Raw genomic sequence first — 18,510 nt, forward strand, 5'->3', positions numbered from 1 at the left:
CAGTTCGCGTTAATTCCTGTGGGATTCCCGGAGGGGACTGCAGGCTGCCTTCTTCTAGCGGGGAGGGGTCTCAGGGCAGAAGCACCCTGGAGTGTGCAGGGTCTTCCCTGCAGGCCGGTCCCGGCCCCTGTCACCGTTAGAGCCCGGGTTCCCGCGGCGCATAGGCCTGGAGCTCCAGGCTAATTGTGAATTAGGAGCGCAATTATGCCCGGCAGAATTGGCTCCGCGCTGCCGCCTCTTCCCGACAGACATGTATATTAATAGTTGGCACTTATTGAACCAAATATGAATATTCATCTTCATTTATATTTCAAGGCCTTTCCTCCCGGAGGCCCGCGGGGCTGCGACCAGCTCCAGCCCCATCACGGAGCTGACAGCTCGCACTCCTGGGCCCTGACTCCTGGCTCGGCGGGGCGGCGGCGGCGGCCCGGCTCCCAGCTGTCCACAAACACTCATTAGGGGCCGGACCCAGCGAGCTGCGGAGAATGTGTAATCGCGCCGCGCGCTGCTAATTAGGGAGCTGATGGGGCATTGAGGGCTAGAGGACGAATTCTTTAAACAGAGGACGGGAAACTTGAAGAGCAGTAATTACTTGGAGCAGAGTTCATTTCAGAACTTGGGAGCCAATGAGTCTGATGACAGCCCTGCCCGGAGGCGGGCGGGGGCGGCGGGGGTGGGAGGGGGGGAGAAGCGAGCCGCTGGCCCAAACCTCCGCAGTGCCCAGGAGGCGGGGCGCCACCCTCATTTTGTTCAACGCAATCAAGCTGCGCGCGCTCGCCCTCCCCTCCCGGGACAGCTTCCTCTCCCTCGGGGTCACCTTGGGCTCGGGCTCCTGTCTCTCCAGAGTGCTCCCCTGGCCTGGCGGGTCGTCCCTGGGCGCTCCCGGCGCCACCCAGGGCCTTGGCTCTCCCCGACAGCCAGCCCAGAACGGTGGGTCAACGATCCAGCCACCTGACAGCTGTTGTCGCTCTTTCCCGGAGCCAGAGGAGATGGAGGGCTTCGGGCTCCCCCAGACACCCGGGCTGGCCCTGACAGGAGCTGTGCCACGTGGAGGTGGGGGGCCGCGGTTTAGAGCCCTTGCCAACAGGACTTCCTCCAGAATTTCCCAGGCGTGTCACCGCAGGCCTCAGACCCTAAGAGGCGGTGTTGATGCCTGGGTGCTCTTCAGTCCTCATCTGCCTCCCCCAGCTCCAAGGCCACCGCGCCACCAGGGGTCTTCTGCAAACCTCCGCCGGAAATCCCACCCACCTCTCTCAGGGAAACCTCACCACTACTAGCTGGCGTCGGTCCTTGTGGCCCAGGGCAGAGTCCCACATCAGTCATGCATTTCAGAGCACCTGCGGGGGAGGGGGAAGAGACACTCCTCCACCCTCACCCTCCCCTTTAAGGTCCAGTGCCACCCAGGTCTCCCAGGACAGCTGTGGGCAGGAAGAGCGCTAGGCCCATGGTCAGAAGTGGACGTGGGAGCTTCTGGGGGCATTGTCCTGTCTCTGTCCCCACCGGGGTGAGCTTCAGGCCTGACTGTACCTATAACATCCGACAGATCCCATTCAGCTGGTGCACCCCGCCCCCAGCCCCACCCAGGTGGCAGCAATTGTTAGGTCTGAATCCATACTCTGACCACTTCCTCAACTAGCAAGAGGTGTTGGCCCCTCTCCCCATTATTGGGTGTTTGGATTTTTTTCCTGATGGCCTTTGCTCTCTGTTGCTCAAGGAGAAGCTTGTGACTCAAGCTGCGTTTTTCTTTTTTTTTTTTTTTTGCAGTACACGGGCCTCTCACCGCTGTGGCCTCTCTCACTGCGGAACACAGGCTCCGGACCCGCAGGCTCAGCGGCCATGGCTCACGGGCCCAGCCGCTCCACGGCATGTGGAATCCTCCCGGACCGTGACACGAACCCGTGTCCCCCGCATCGCGGGCGGACCCTCAACCACTGCGCCACCAGGGAAGCCCACAAGCTGCGTTTTTAAGGTTTGTGGTCTCCCTCCAGAAGATAGTTGTCAGTACTTGCTTCTAATTCCAGCTGCTGCTTTGCATGCTAACTAGTGGTGATTGTGGTGGTGGTAATAGCAACAAAAACTCCCACTTATTTGAGTGCTTCCTGTGGGCGAGGCACTAGTCTCGGTGCTTCACATGTATTAACTCATTCAATCCTCACAGTAACCGAAGTGGATATTAGTATTGTTTATGATACCCATTTTACAGATGAGGAAATCGAGGTTCAGGAAAGCTTGGTGGTTTGTTGGTAAGTGGCAGAGCAGGGATGGATTTGAACTCCAGTCTGTTTGGCCCCAAAGCCTGTGCTTCTAACCTCAATCCTCAACTGCTCCTGGAAGCCCAGCCCGCAGGGCCTGGAGCTCCTGGGGCAGGGACCCAGGCTGACATGGAGAGAAAAGAAAGTCCTTTGGCGGGTGGAGAAGATGGGGTCAGGGGACAGTCATGCCATTCCTCAGGTTCCCCAAGCGACCTGGGAGGAATTTGGGCAACATTTTCCTCACTTCAGTCTAGATCTGTGCTGTCCAGTGCTGTAGCCTCTAACCCCATGTGGCTATTTAAATGAACTCAAATAAAATTACAAATTGGGTTCCTCAGTCATGCCAGCCGCATTTCGGTGCTCAGTAGTCAGATGTGGAGTATTAACCTCCCCTGTTATCAGTCACCCCATACAGAATGCCAGTGGCCTTCCTAGCTTGGGGGTAGAACTCAGAGTCAGCAACCTTCAGGAATCTTCTCCCGGGTGCCCGTCAGGGACTCAGAGCGTGAACACCTGGCAGGGACAGAGTGGGAAGGGGCTGTGTGGGAAAGCATGAGAGCCCTACCCTTACACCTGCCTCTGCAGCCCCCAGGCAAGCATCAGGAGCTGCAATTAGCAGACATGGGCCCCTGCTTAAACCTGCCATTCGTTCCCCTCCTCCCAAAGGCAAGCAGCTTACAGCAGCTTTGCTCTTTTTCCTGCAAGAAGAGATCAGAAACAGAAGCATTCAGGCCTTGCCTGGCGCTCTCCTCTCTCTCGGCGTGAAGTCTGCCCAGCCCTGCCAGGCTCCGCTTCTAATTAGGGAAGCCAGGCTGCGGCCACAGAGGGGCTGGCGCCCAGCCAGCAGCCCACCTGGCCCCCTCCCAGCTAATCAGGTCCTAATTGACGCAGGGGTTGCTCGGCCGTGCTCCCCTTGCTCCGTGGGCCCAGCTGCCACTCCTCCCCAGAAAGGGGCTCAGCCCTCTGTCCCAGCAAGTTTGAAACCATCTGGACAGAAGGTGGGAGACCCGTGTTCACAGCATTCAGGACTTTCTTCACGCCCCCGGGCAGATTGCTGGGAGAGAAAGCTCCTTGACAAGATGTAACCTGCACTGCCCTGGGCGGGGCTGGGTTCGATGTGGGGCGTCTGAGGGGTGTGCTTCTGTGCTTGAGTTCAGACCCTGACCACTAGGTATCCTCAGGCCTGTGCCTTAGGAGACTCTATCAGGGAAAGCAAAGATGGGAGGTGGGGGTGGATTAGGAAGGGAGATAAGGCCTGAGGGTGAGAGTGGAGATGGGGGCAGGGGTGGGAAGCCCCTGGGAGTTGGCTCAGGCTGGGCCTGGCAGGGGTTTTTCCTCGCTGATGCCGCTATGTCCTTGGATCTGATCCACAGGGAGGAAAGCCAAGGAAGGGAGGAGGGAATACATTTACAGAGCATCCTCATCTTGCATCTCCTTTTACGGTTCCAAAAGACTTCCTCTTGGTTTATCCCCACAGCTCTGGGAAAGAAGTGGGACGGGACTGTCATTCCCATTCTGCAGAAGGGGAAAACTGAGGCCCACAGTGGGGAATTGATTCGCTCAAGGCCACACAGGGTCAGAGCTGGATGTGAAAGCTGACCTTTGTCCTCTCACTCCCCAGCCCAGGGCTCCAATGTGGGCTGTGGTCCATGGCTGACTATAGAAATGTCAGACCCTCACTTCACTTACCTTGGGGAATGTTATTTATTGCTGAAGTGGCCACATTTGTTTCCAGATGGCCTGGAATTGGGGCTGTGGCTGAAGTTTTTTAGGAGTTTTAGGGAAAATGGCACAGATGAGAGAGTTTGAATTCGCTCTCCATAACTTTGAAAACCACTCCCAAGAAATTTGGTCAAGGCTGCAACGGTAAAGAGGTACCCTCAACACCCCCCAGGCCTCCGAGGAAGGCCCCCTCTCTCTGAGACAGCCGGAAAACGATAGGAAGGGAGAATTTTGAATATGGATTAACACATAGAAAGGGATTTCATTTTGGACGTTAGTTTCTCTGTAAGAACTTAATGAGGAGGTGAGGCTCAGACTTGGGAGTTTTCTGCTGCCGCCTAGACTTCTGCCGCCTGTGCTGTCTGTGGCGCCCCCTTTGTTGAACTAGCTGGGGCAGTGGGGCTGGTCAGAACTTAAGGTAGGGAAATAGAAGGGTGTGTGAATTTTTGACTTAAGTGTGTGGGACAACCTTGGGTTATTCAATTATCAATTAATGTCCTGTTCTAACCTATTCAGAGACCTCTGGACCTGCAGCTCTCCTGTAGGTTTTTTTTTTTGGCCACACGGTGCCTCACGGCATGTGAGATCAGGGATCGAACCCATGCCCCCTGCAGTGGAAACGCAGAGTCTTAACCACTGGACCGCCAGGGAAATCCCTCCAGTAGGTATTGACCAAGGGGCCTTCGTGAGCTGGGAATGGAACTGTACCAATGGGCTGCTGGTTGTGGCCCCCTCCCTTGGGAGGCAGTCACGCCCCCCCACTAGGTAGACCAGAAAGTCAAGAGAGGACAAAAACAGGGTGCTTCACCCCTCCACTCTCCCCTTCCTAGACCTTCCTCTGACTGCTGTCCTCCCACCGAAGGAGGGCTCTGCCGACTTGCATGGTCAGAACTCAGGACGTCGGCTGGGCCAAGGTCATGGCCTTAGTGGACCCCGATTTAAGTTCACGGCATCTCGCGGACCCAGGCAGGGCACGAGCCCTGGGTCCTGCGACCACTCCTCCTTAGCATCCCCTCTGATTGTACATTCTGGGAGGAGGAGTGGACTGAGAACCTCTCCCGGGGCCTCACTCTCTTTCCTTGGGAGGTGTTGATGCCACATTTAGATTTGGGGAAGTGCTCGGGCCCCCTGAAGCCGACGCTCCATGTTCCGGGTTCTGGCCGCTCAGCGCGCTGTGCTGGGCCTTAGGCATCACGTGTCACGTAGCTGTGAACACAGCAGGGCTCTGATCTGTGCTGTGCTCTCGCTCCCCCAGGAGTCCCGCCAGGAAGTGGAGGTTACGTAGGGTAGGATGCAGGCGTTCCTGGGTCCCTGGCAGTAAGCTAACAGCACAAAACCTCACCCTTAACCTAGAATGGTTATTAACATATTAATTAATATTTAAAAACTCGTTATGCCTTGATGATGGCTTCCTTAAGCTGCTTTTATATTAACTGCAGCCATCCAGGAGCAATAACCGTACTTATGTGGCAAAATGGAGTCATTCTACTTAATTACCGAGGAGGTTTAACAGTCAGTCTTCAAAGCCCACAAACAATCAGAGAGTTGATGTCATGTCTTCTTTTTAGATTTTCTTTTAAATTGGATGCTGTGATGGTTAGGAAGTCGTTTCTTACATTGAGGAGAAACCTTCCTGTCAACACCCTGCTTTCCTCCCACTATGCCAGGCTGGGGCACCTGGTCCGGTCAGGCACAGGGCCCTGTGAGAGCCTGTGGACCCAGTCCGGCTGGGGGGCACCCTAGCACCTACCTTGCACCTTGGGGGTTACACCACCGGACAACCCCACAGGCTGGGGCCCCAGGTCTGGAAATGCTTCTCTGTCTCCCCCTGGCAGGGTTCTGCCTCTGAGCCCTGGGCTGCAACCCTAGCGTTCTGTCTGTGGTTAACACCAGTCTTCCGGGGGGCTGTGCCTTCAGCATTTTCAGGTCCCAGGGGGTGATCCTGTCAGGCTCTGTCACAGCGTCCCTCCTCCCTGTTACCTGCAGGCTTCTTCCTGAACCCCTTTCCGCCACACCAGCACCCAACTCTGCAATGGGTCACGCAGCCACCAACCACCCACTGCCTGTGGGGTCCCGTGACAGCAGTAGAGGCAGCTCATGGTCAGTCTGTTGGGACAGTTGCAGGTGGGGAAGGCGATGGGAGAGAGGCCACAGCAGGCCCTGCTTATGTCCCTCCTGCCTGTGAGGACAGGTGCCTGAGCACCGCTGAGGATTTTAGGATTTCTGTCACCTTCCTGAGGGGCTGGAGGCACAGTGTGACAGGGACCCCTGGTGGTCTCTGCTTCACCTGCCTCCTGCACGCTCCAAGGCAATGGGGATGCTCATGGTGACATGGAGGCCTCAGATGAGCCAGGAGTGCTGGGGCTGAGGCAGAGGGGGCCTGGAGTGACATCTGTCCAGGAGGCCAGCAGGACGTGTGACAGCTGATGCAGCCTGCCTGTCCGTGTCTGCGAAATAATCGCACCAGGCTATCCCTTCTAGGTCCTGGCCCCAAGGAAGCCCTCTGGGGCAGGGACGGAGTCCAGTGATGTTGAGAGATGGCATCAGCTTACTGTGCTTTAGAAAGTATGACGAGGTGACAGGCGGGGAAATGGGTGAATCCCTCCCGTGGTGCTGATGATGGCAGGCGTGGCTGGAAAACTTCAGAGCCCCGACCACTCTAAGGTGGTTCCCTGCAGCGCTCAGGGTGGGGCGGGCAGAGGCTGGCAGCCGCCAGGTGCCAGGCACAGTCCTTTTAAACTACAGTAAGTCCCCTACGTATGATCCTTCAGCCCTACCATCTCCCACCTCCTTTCCCCCCTCCAGTCAGTGCCTCCTCTTGCCTCTTCACTCGATGCCGGCCCCTGTGTGCCAGCTGTTGTACCGCACTACTGTACTCTTCAAGGTACTGTACTGTAAGACTGAACATGTTTTCTTTATTTTTTGTGTTTCTTTTTTATGTATTATGCGTGTGAAAAGTATTATAAACTTATTACAGTACAGGACAGTATAGCCAATTGTGTTGGTTGGGGACCTAGGGTAACTCTGTTGGACTTACGAACACATTGGACTTACAAATGTGCTCTCAGAAGGGGATGGGACCCTTTCGTATGTAGGGGGCTTACGGTAACAAAGCTGTGTCCCTGGACGCGCACAGGCCAAGGCAGGCGTGGAGCTGTCAGGACCGAGGTCGTAGGCTCGTGGAGGATGTTCAAGGTCGGGGCAGAGCAAGAGTGAGGTTTCCAGTTGGGTCTGCACTCAGTCAGGGTAGGCTGGACGTAAGGCTGGATTCAGGTCAGGGGTCAAGAGAGGCTTCCACGGGAGCTTAGGAGAGAGGTCAGGTTAGGGAATAGAGCTGGAGTTTGGTTTGGGGGAAAGTATTTTTTCCTGGATGAGGGTGCAGTTGGGATTATGTATGTGTCAGGGTGTAGGATTTCCTCATTTGGGGGGTACCATCTAGGGACCCAGACAGAGGCCAAGACCAGGCATGACATGCCCAGAGTCCACTCCAGCTCACCCTCGGGGAACACCCGGAAGTCTCCTCTTGCTTCTAGCCCAGTGTTCTGTGCTTTCTCTCTCCTTTCCCTGTCCCCTTTCCTGCCCCAACCGTTTTCTGAGACTAAGGGTATTAGGGGCTGGTGATGCCATGGAAGCCCTGAAACTGAAGGTCCCCAGTCACTTCCATTGCTGCCGGTGTGGGCAGTGCGGCACCATCTCCAAAGGACAGTGATCTTGGGCTTCCTTCTTCTCTCTCTCCTGCCCACAGCCATGGCCACCCACCCACACCTGCCATTAGCTGTAAGCCCTGTCCACAGCTCATGTGGAAGCTTGGCCCCAGATCTTAGGAAGGGGAACTTTGAACTCCCGGGTTGGCTGCACTTGACTTATAGCCACTCCTGCGACCTCCGAGGTCTTAGGCAGAAGCTGCTCTGTGACAGGTCCCGTCGTCACAGGAGGGGAACATAGGGCCACTCCTGTCTTCCCCTCCTGACCCTCACTGCCCAGCTGAGGTCCATGCTATTCCCCTGGCTCCCTCATCAGGGGCTGGATCAGGGTAATCCCTCTCCCAATTCAGATCCAAACATGTCCTGTAGGGGTTGTGTTTCCAAGCTCAACCCAGGACCCTCTCTGAGCAGACCCTCCTGCCCTGGGTCTCCCAGTGGGCCTATCCCTTCCTCCCTGGGGGCTGGAGCCATGCTTGGAGTGTTCTAGTACAAGAGGAGGTGGCCGAAACCAGGAGAGTGACGTGGTGTAACCAGGGTCTCTGCAAGGGAATGGTGACGTGTGAGCTGTAATCCCCCGGGCGTCCCTGGTGTGTCTGTGTCACAGTAGCGCGTGCACATGCCACGCTGCGTATCCTGGTGGGGGCGTGTGTGTCGGTGTGGGCGGGAGAGGGAGCAGTGTGCAGTCTGACGCTTCTTTCTTCTAGTGCCCGTGGGCTGGCTCAGCCCAGCCCCTTCCCAGTCCCACGTGCTGGCTGGGGTCTGCCTCTCCACCCATATCCCCACTTTGAGCTCTTTCTGTTTTGCTCTTCCATAATTCCTCCAAAAAGGATCTTGGTCTTCCCTCACACTAACTACCTTACCTCTTGTCACGGGACTCTCGGCTGTGTTCACCCACTGTGCATCCTGGGGTGGGGTGTGTGTTAGGGAGGTTGACTACAGGGTCCCACAGCCTTGGATCCCAATCCCGTTCCGCCATGTACTGGCCAGATGGCAGCGAGTCACATGACTGCTCTAAGCTTCCGTTTTCTCATCTGTAAAATGCGGATAATAATATCTCCTAGCTGGAAGTTCAGTTGTGAGGATTAAATGAGACACGCACGTGAAGGGCCACGCACACTGTAGGCGCTCAGTAAGTAGCTGGTATTCTCAGCCTTACCTGTGCCTGCTTACAGCTCTGTGGGGCCTGTGCTGTCTCAGGCTGGGTTCTCAGCAGTGAACCCTGAGATGAGAAATCGTGTACAAGTGGTTTATGAAGTAGGTGCTCCCAGGACAAGCCTGTGAAGCGGAGGAGGGGGCAGAGGGCCAGGAGGGAGAAGCCAAGCTGGTGTGTGGGAGCGGAGGACGGAGGCTGGAGGATGTTACACAGAGGAAGTTCCCCTCCACAGGCAGAGGAAGTTAAGGGACGGGCACCACTGAAATGGCGAGTAGGAAGAGAGGCAAAGTGTCAACACCCTGGTTGCTCCCGGAGTGGAAGCACCAGGGAAGTGGAGTTGGTCACCCAGATGGGGCTGGGAGTCTCCGTGTGTGCTAATCTCTAGGTCCGCCCATGTTGCTGCACATGACATTATTTCATTCTTTTTTATGGCTGAGTAATGTTCCATTGTACGGATGTACCACATCTTCTTTTTTTTAATTTTGTTTTAGAAGGCTGATATTTTTTATTGAGTGCAGTGACTTTATGAGGTAGGCGCTATTGACCCTGGTTTACAGCTGGGGAGACTTACTTTTTTTTTTTTTTAAGAAGATGGTGGGGGTAGGAGTTTATTAATTAATTTATTTATTTTTGCTGTGTTGGGTCTTTGTTTCTGTGTGAGGGCTTTCTCTAGTTGTGGCAAGCGGGGGCCACTCTTCATCACGGTGCGCGGGCCTCTCACTATCACGGCCTCTCTTGTTGTGGAGCACAGGCTCCAGATGCGCAGGCTCAGTAGTTGTGGCTCACGGGCCCAGTCGCTCCACGGGACGTGGGATCCTCCCAGACCAGGGCTCGAACCCGTGTCCCCTGCATTAGCAGGCAGATTCTCAACCACTGCGCCACCAGGGAAGCCCTACCACATCTTTACCCATTCATGTGCTGATGAGCACTTAGGTTGCTTCCATGTCCTGGCTATTGCAAATAGTGCTGCTGTCAACATTGGGGTGCATGTATCTTTTTGAATTACAGCTTTTGTCTTTTCCAAATATGTGATATCACTTATATGTGGAATCTAAAAAGTAGTACAAATGAACTTCTTTACCAAACAGAAACACACTCACAGACAGAGAGAACAAACTTATGGTTACCAAAGGGGAAGGCGGGGAGGGAGAAGTTGGGAGTATGGGATTAACAGATGCACACTACCATAGATAAAATAGATAAACAACAAGGACTTACTATATAGCACAGGGAACCGTATTCAATATCTTGTAATAAACTATAATGGAAAGGAATAGAAGAGAAGAATATAGATGTATACATATACACGTATAACCGAATTACTTTGCTGTACACCTGAAAGTAACACGATATTGTAAATTAACTATACTTCAATAAAAGTAATACATACATACATTTTTTTTAAAAATGGCCAAGGAAGGTACCCGGGTGACTAAGCCGAAAGACAGCCTCACAGGACCTCCAGCACTCTGTCGGGGGCGGGGGGGAGGTAGAGAACGCCAGTTTGTGTTCCCAGCCCACAGAGGGCATGCTGGGGAGAGCGATGGCACATTCAAGTAGGTCTGGTGTTGGTCACGTACTGGAGCTACAGAATAGGGGTCTTAAGCATTCCAGTTTCTTTCTTTCCCCTTCCTGGCATGGGGCAGGTCTGAGATCCTGGCTCCATGGTGGGACCACGTGTCTAGTGCTAGTCAAAGCATCACGAGCAAAAGTGCCTCTTCTAGGACAGAGCACTTAGACCCTGAAGTGAAACCCTCCGCAGCACTCGCTTCCCTCTGCTGCGTCGTTCACGACGTTCTGGATGGTGGCTGCTCCATCGGCCTGGGTCCTGGAGGGAGGACGGTGATGATGTGGATCAGGGCCCGTGGCTGACTTGTGATGGACACGTAACACAGTGAGAAATACGTCCCTGAGATGTGGGGGCTGTTTGTTGTCATGGCGTAACCTAGCTTATACTGGCTGATACAGGCTTCATGACTAGAAGCCAAGATGGGACTCAAGGACTCAGCACCTCAGTGAACACCAGGAGCTGGTCACACCGTCTGAGACCAGTGAGAGTACAACGGGCAGCATGGGTTCCTAATGCCTTTCCCTGTGCCCCCATGAGAGGTGCCAGCCGCCCCCTGCAGTTGGCTGCCGTCTTTGCAAGAAGGGAGTAGAATGAAGACATAATGAAAGAGGAGAGTGTCCTGAGAGCTTGAATTTTGGAAGACTGAGTATTTATGCAAAAGATATTGAGTTAACCTGAAAGAGACTGTTTTAAACAGGAAAAGGCTGAGCTATCTTTAATTGATGAGTTAAAGGATCTCCCCTACTCCTTTCCCAGGCATCAGTGGGAATACAAGTGCAAGAGCAAGATGAGATGAGTCATAGAAAATAAAGGTCTGTGCTTTTGCACATCTGAATGTATACAATTCTGCCATTTTGTGCCTGCCCAGCTCAGTTCTGCCCGACTCCAGAGGCTGGGCCCTACTCTCCCCAGATAGCTCACGTTCCCTAAAACATGGCTCCACGTGCCATGTGCCAGCCCAGAGTTGTGGCAGCAAGAAAGGTGGGAGCTGGGTGGGGGGACATGAGGAGGCCATTTCAAGTAGCTGGTTAAGTGCTTTGTTTTAGAAAGAAGGAGACCAGGGATAAGACGAGGCAGGTCCTCCGTGCCACAGAGCCAGTGCAGGCCATGTGGGAGCCTCGGGGTGGAGGCAGGAGCGTTCCCGCCACAGAGGTCCTGCCCTCCTTTCCCTTTGACTCTGTCTCTGAGCATCACACCACCATCTGCCACTAACGTCCAACCAGAAACTGGGTCAGCCTTGACTCTGCATTCAGTCCCCAGGCCCTCTGGCCTTGACCGTGTGCTCCAGCCCTCTAGGCCTGTCCTCTCCCACCCCATGCCCAGGAGGCTCGTCACCTGGTCTGCCTTCATGTGGTTGTTACATTTCTCCTAGTTCTCCTTCCTGCAGGGTCACCACGGGCTCACCGTGTCCCCCAGCTGAAGCACCCCACCTCCACGGTGGCACCCCACAGCTCTCCTCTCTCTGGGTCCCAGTAGCTGCTCCCTCCCCATCTCCTTTCTGACCTGGGCTGGTAATGGCTCCCCATGGTTCCAAGCTCTAGGGTACAGCACCATTCTTTAGAGCTTTCCTTCACCCTGCTCACATCTGTGAGACAGTCCATTGATTAAACTCTTCTCATGGTGCCGAGTCTGAGGGTGCTATCTGCTTTCTGCCAGGGTGTGGCTGATAGATCCTTGGTGGGAGGATTCCTGTAAGGATGGAGATAATGGATATAAGGCACAAAGGTCTAACCCCGAGGACACAGTTGTCGCTCGATAACTAGAAGCTATAATTAACTGTAACCTACTAAACACTGTCGAAGAGTCATTTATCTCCGACCTGGTTGCCACTTTGCTAGGAGAGGTGGCCATTATCTCCCTCCTGGCCATTTTAGTTGTCCTCCTTGGTCTGCCTGCCTCCTAGGACAGAGCACTTCCTTCCTAGAACAGAGCACTTCATTGAGCACCTTGGTGGAGTCCAAGCTGCTCAGCCTGGCCCACAGGCCCTTCCTGCCTGTCCCTGCCCATCACACACACACACACACACACACACACACACAGACACACACACACACACACACACACACACACACACACACACACACACACACACGACACCTCCAGGTGGGGGACTGTGTCCTCAGCTCTCTGGGCTTCCCTCTGCTAGTGTTCTCAAACCTCATGCCATGGATGGATGTTAACCACAAAGATCAGTGTTCTGGCTTTCAGCACTTCCCCCAGCAGCCAGCACAGGCCCTGGCTCACAGCAGGTGCTCAATATATAATTGTGGAAGGAAGGAAGGGAGACTAAAGTTTAATGGCATCTTCTCTGTGCCAGGCCCTGGGCACATTACCTTCTGTTGGCATAAGAGTTGCTGGCCTTTAACAGTGGTAACATAGATGTAGTGGTTTTATGACTAATATTAGCCATAACTTTCTAAGGGGTGTTAAGATTACAAGGTTGGGATTGTAAATAGTTGGAATTAGGACTAGAGCAGGATAATAGATTTTGAATTGAACTCTGCAAGGCCTCTTAGGGAAGTTCTGGAGATGCCTGTTGTCTTGGGTTCCAACCTCACCCTTGTCTGGGGCTGAACATGGTGAAGGGTAGAGGTGAGAGAGTGAAGGGATTTGGAGGGGAAAGTTTCTGGACTGACCCTTCTGCTAGAGAGCCTGAGCTGATTTGAGGACTATCAGATCCAACAGGGGGGCCTTTGCCAGGCAGCTCCAGAGACACACAGGAAATGCTGTGAAAAGCCAAGTGCTGGGAGAGAGGGATGGAGGCTGAAGAGGGTGCCCGGTGGGGGGGACCTGCCCTTATGGGATGCTCTTAATGATGCAGCCTGGCCTTGGGGGTGGGGATCAGAGCCCCCTGCCCAGCCAGGTCATCAGCCAACTGTGGGATTCAGTCCCACTCTCAGGCAAAGGGCTTTGCAGTAAAGTAGACATAGGCCCAAGCACTCCTCTTCATATCCTAGAAGGAAGCAAAGCCTATAACCAACACCCCAACCTGTGAGTCTCAAATAATGGTTAAGACTCTGGAGCCAGACTGTCGAGGTTTGAATATCAGCTCCACTCCATACAAGCTGTGTGACCCTGGGTGCATTACTTAACCTATTCTGTGCTCAGTCTTCTAATCTGTGAAATGGGACTGACAGAATATTTCCCTCATACAGCTGTAAGAGTGAAAAGAGTTAGTGGGGTAAAGCTTTTGGAATAGTGCCGGCACAGAGTAAGTGCTATAGAAGTGGTGGCTGTCACTTTTGTACTTATTGTCTGGAAGCTCAAGGGAGGAAAAATGGAGATTGGAACTGGCTTCATGGAAGGAGCAATGGGTTGGGGCTTTGAAGGACTAATACAATTTCCCACGGAGGACAAGAAGGGCCTTCAAAGCTGAGGGCAGAGTTTGAGTTGGTAATTAGTTTGCCCTTTAGGGGAACGGTAAGGGCGTGAGGTGATGGGGGCCCAGGGAGGGAGAAGAGATGTGGTGTGAGATGAGACCAGGCTGAGGGATTGGGCTCTCCCCTCGGGGTGCTAAGAAGCCTCCAGAAGGCTGTTACCAGGGTCAAGGCATGGGCAGAAGTATGTTCTGGAATCAGTCTAGGGCAGTGGAGAATAAGGGGCTGTTGGGTGAGGGAATTATGGAGTAGGGGTGGGACAGGGAGGCCAGTTAGGAGGCTTGCCCCCAGCTTTGGTGAGGACAGGGGCCCCCGGAGTGTGGAATGGAAGCAGCCCTCTGAACTGGGATGGGGAGGGTGCTTCCTGGTGCCCAGGCCTCCGACCCTTCTCCCTTTGCTTGAGGCGTAGCCCAGGGCTTAGCCGCTCTTCTGCGGAGCTGCCCTCGTCTGCTCTGGTCCTGGGCATTCTTTCCTTCCTGGGTTGCAGGGTGAGAAACTATCTGTTTCCGCAACTGTCACTTTTCTTCATAACCCCCAACAAGACCCCTGGCTCAGTCTACTCGGAGGGCTTTTCTGCAGACAGTGGCAGAAGTCACAGCGGAGGCAGCCACAGGTTCCCAGAGCCCTGACAGGCCGGCTGCCTGGCTACAGCTCTGCTGGCCCCTGACGTGGAGGTTGAGACCCCACTGGGCCTCGCCTTCAGCTACCCTCTTGCAGAAGGAGCCCACCCTCACTCCTCCCAGACCCGCCTGACTGTGGGCCGTAGACCCTTATCCAACAGGAAGAGGCCACCTAGCCAGGACAGCCAGGGCCTTCTTGGCCCCAAGAGGACACTCTGGAGGGCCCCTCTCCAGTCTGGGCCCCACCCAGGTCTCTAGGCCTTAGCCCAGCCATGCAGGACCCACAGGGGCACTGCCCCATGCGTTGGAAGGCAGCCTGGAAAGGGGCTGTGTGGACCTGGGGCCAGGCCACCTGGGTCTGATCCTGGTGCCACCACTTCCTAGCAGTGTAATGCTGAGCCTCTCTGGGTCTCAGTTTCCCCGTCTGTGAAATGGAGCTAACGATACCTGGCTGATCTGTCATGAGGCCATGAATGGGTCAGGACCTGCAGAGTTGTAGCACACAGTTCCCCTGCGTAAGTGTTAGCTCACTGTGTCTGTCATCTTTTTGTGCTCTGTGGCCATACAGGGACCCGATGATGCATGAGCAGTGAACCTCTGGGAGAGAAGAGCATTGGGTGGGATGAATCAGGAAGGTTCATCTTACACCACTCTGGACAGGACTGGAAACCTCTCCTCAACAACTCTGGCAGACAGTGGCTTACCCTCTACTTGCATACTCCCAGCGATGGGGAGCTCATTCCCGTTTCAGGTTGCTGGATTTCTTGTTAGACTCTCTGAAGTTAGCAAGTTCTTCCCTGTATGTCCCGGGCCTTAGCAAAACATCTGGATCTCCATGGCCCCATTCCAGTTCAGGTGTCTGTAGACCTCCCTTTCACAAGTGTTTTGGGGGAATCTCTGGAAGTACGTCACATGATTTGTACTCACAGGGGCAGCCAACTGAGCCAGAATCCTGGCCAAGATTTCACTGCCTCAGCCACCACTACTGTCACCGTGGAGCTCATTGTGCCAGGCATTTGCTGCTGCCCTACTGCCAGTCACATGGGAAATGAAACCTGTGTCTTCTGGGCCTCCCTTTCCAAGTGAGGGGTGCCCCGCCTCCAGCCGTGTCCACTTAGGGGTCCTACAGCTGGTGGCTTGGCTTCAGGGTATAAGTGTAGCGACTCAGTCTGTGATGGTTTTCTCCGTAAAGGGCACAGCACACGCGTGCTCCCCGGGTGGCCAGCTAAGCTGTATTCCTCCCCCAGCTGCAGGGCCAGACCCCACATCCCCACTGGGGCTCTGATCTGGCTGGGCTCGCCCTCATTCCAGCCACCATCACTTCTTTGGGTGAGCTCTTACTTAGTACCATTGCTCTCTGTCAGGGCCCTGGAGTCCATAGAAAATGATTGTATGTGGTCTAAATTCAAGGCCTTTTCCCAGTATACTTCTTGGCTCTTACGTAAATCTTGGATGAAAATGCTTCCATGGGGATGTGCCTCAGTGCTCCCATCAGAAGTATCAGAGGTAGCTCTTGCCTCCCCCCCACCTCCCGCCCCTCCCCTGCTCTATTACACTTTCCCTACCACACAGCTTCCTCCCTTGACCTCCCTGTGGCCCTCATTCTGCTCTTTGGACTGGTACGAAGAAAGTCAAGTCTTAATGATAGCAATAATAATATTTATTGAGTGCTTACAGCGTGCCAAGTCTATTACATCCATTGGAAGAATGCCTACTAGCTGTGTGACCTTGGGCAAGTAACCTAACCTCTCTGGGTCTCATGTTCCTGATCTGTAAAGTGGGGAAATAATAACTACCTTCTTCTGTGTAGTGCAGATCAAATGAATGAGTAACAGTAAAGTGTTTGTTTAGAATAGTGCTTGGTACGTAGCAAGTGTTCAAAAAAATGTTAGCTCTCATTATCAAACAATTTAATGACTTAGGTGCTATTTATCGTGCCACTTTCCAGGCAAGGAAACAGTCTGTGAGAGGTGGTGTGACTTTCAGAAGCCACACAGTTGGTTAAAAGAGGGGCAAGGGTTATTTCAGGACCCACTCTCCGGACCCCCAACTATTGAACTGCTTCCCCACACAGCCCGCTTTGCAAACATTCTCTTTGCATTTGGTCTTCGTAGCAAAATGCCTCCAGTTCTTCCAGCTGTTGCCCTCAGGTTGTTATTGTTGAACAACTTGTTTCTTCTCCCTTACGCGAAAGGTGAGGCCACATTCACCGAAATCCACAAGGAAGCCAGTGCTGGGCGTGGGGGGAATGTGGCTGGGCAGGTGGCGGGGGAGCTGGTCTGGGAGCCCAGGGGCAGGAGCAAAGAAGGTTTTGGGGAGACCACGGGAGCCATGTGGGAACGGCCCCCTTAGGTGCTCCAAAAGCCGCCTGGGATGGGATGGGGACAGTAGAATGACCCAGGAATTAGAAGCCAAAGAGGCAGCCTCCCTGTCCCATGGGGTCCCTGTCCTCTGACAAAGGGGCCTTGCTAGATAGAGGGGCCCAAGCCTTGTGACCCCCAAGAAGACCCAAGGTGGTGATGGGGTGCCTGGCCCTAACTCCTAGGCCGCATGTTGATGTCTAAGAGTCTGGGAAACAGCCCCCTCAAGGTGTGACCTGGGGCAAGACCCCCCACTCTGTGAGCCTCAGTTTCCCTGTTAACCAGAGGTATGTAGCCAAAAGTGCTCTCAGGGGGCCTGCTCACTGCTAGAGCTCTTTTGATGCTGTTTGCTGTCTGATGGGGCCGGGCTGATGTTGGGAGGCAGCCTGGACTCCAGGAGGGATGGGGCTCTGGAAATTGGAGACCCAGGTTCTAGCCCTGCTTCCACCTCTGACCTGCTTTGCCGTTGGGCCTAATACTTAAGTCTCTCAGAGCTTGCTTCCCAGACTGGAAGAAAGGGGAAGAGGAAAAATGACAACACTCAAAGAGTCTTTCCGACTCTGGCGTCTTGTCAGCTCTGCTTTGCTCAAGGTCTGAAGACAGGCTGTGAGAGGCAGCTGAGGAGGGGTGCTTGGCCTCTCCACAGGTTAGGTTCTCTAGGACTACATCTCTGTAAACAATATTTGTTGCACACCATCTCCTGGCAGGCACTGTTGTGGGCACTTGGATGTATCAGTGAACAAAAAGATCCCTGGTAGAGACCCCCGTTAGGCCAAGCATGGGTTTGGAGGCACTGAGTTATACTATATGTGAAGGAAGCGACCTTGATCTTCCAGGAAACCAAGTTGGAATCCCTTTGTAAGTCAAGGGAAGTCCCTTTATGACGCTCCTGAAAAAAAGAACCCAGTTTTTATCAACTGTGTTTGCTTAACAGGAAGGGACCAGAGCCCAGCCAGTTTCCGTGCTGTTGGAGGTGCTCATTTGCATTTGGATATGCTATTTATAAACGCACTCCTATTCATTAAAGCAGGTTCCCCAAGGCCCTCAGCTGCTCAACAAGGTGGGGGCTGGCCTGCGGTGCACCTTCTGCGTGAAAGGTGCATTCACCGTGCAGGGCTTTGCACAACCTCACCAGGTGTGCAGAGAAGGGGGCGGGGCCGGGTCTGGGACCGGCAGGGCTGGGAGGGTGGAGATGAGGACAGTCTGGTGAAGGGATGCGGAGGGATGTGGTGGGCGGGTGGGGAGCCCCGAGGGGGAGGCTTGAGCATCAGGGCTGCACTGGGCTTCAGGCAGGCCCAGGGGTGGCTGGGGAAGTGTGAGCCTTCTCTCCCCAACCTTGTGGACCATGGGCGGGTGACCATCTCCAGCCCAGGCCTCGCAGCCCCCCTGCAGAGAAAGTCTGCGCTGGTCCTTGTGGGTGCACCCTGGTCTGCCTGGGAGGCTCCCACCTGTCCAGGGCAGGACAGCAGTGACGCGGCTGGGTCGTCCCTCTCCACCAAGGCCCGCCACCCTCTAAGCGCACATCTTTCTAAAGGGATTAGGCTTCACACGGGTCAGGGAACAATTTGTTATTCTGCTGGCTAGAGCCAAGTTTCCCTTTGAAAAATGGTTACTCTCGGAGTCGGCGATTACTTCAAAATAAATTTACCAAAGACAAAATTGTGCCTCTTGGGTCAGTAAATGACTTGCCTGTTTGGGGCTGAGGAGACAAGGTGTTTATTAAGGACCGCCTTCGTTTCCTGTGCAGGTTTT

The 18,510-nt window shown here is 54.3% G+C and overlaps 1 long non-coding RNA gene across 1 annotated transcript in view; it reads left to right on the forward strand.

Annotated features, from left to right (window-relative positions):
* Positions 1-795: 795 nt before the first annotated feature.
* Positions 796-18,510, forward strand: part of LOC132597757 (uncharacterized) — a 52,150-nt gene continuing 34,435 nt past the window's right edge. The window contains exons 1-2 of the long non-coding RNA XR_009565044.2: positions 796-930; positions 1,765-1,969. This is a non-coding gene — a long non-coding RNA (uncharacterized lncRNA). The remainder of the gene's footprint in view (positions 931-1,764; positions 1,970-18,510) is intronic.

Source organism: Globicephala melas, chromosome 8 (assembly GCF_963455315.2).
Source record: "Globicephala melas chromosome 8, mGloMel1.2, whole genome shotgun sequence".
Taxonomy (NCBI): domain Eukaryota; kingdom Metazoa; phylum Chordata; class Mammalia; order Artiodactyla; family Delphinidae; genus Globicephala; species Globicephala melas.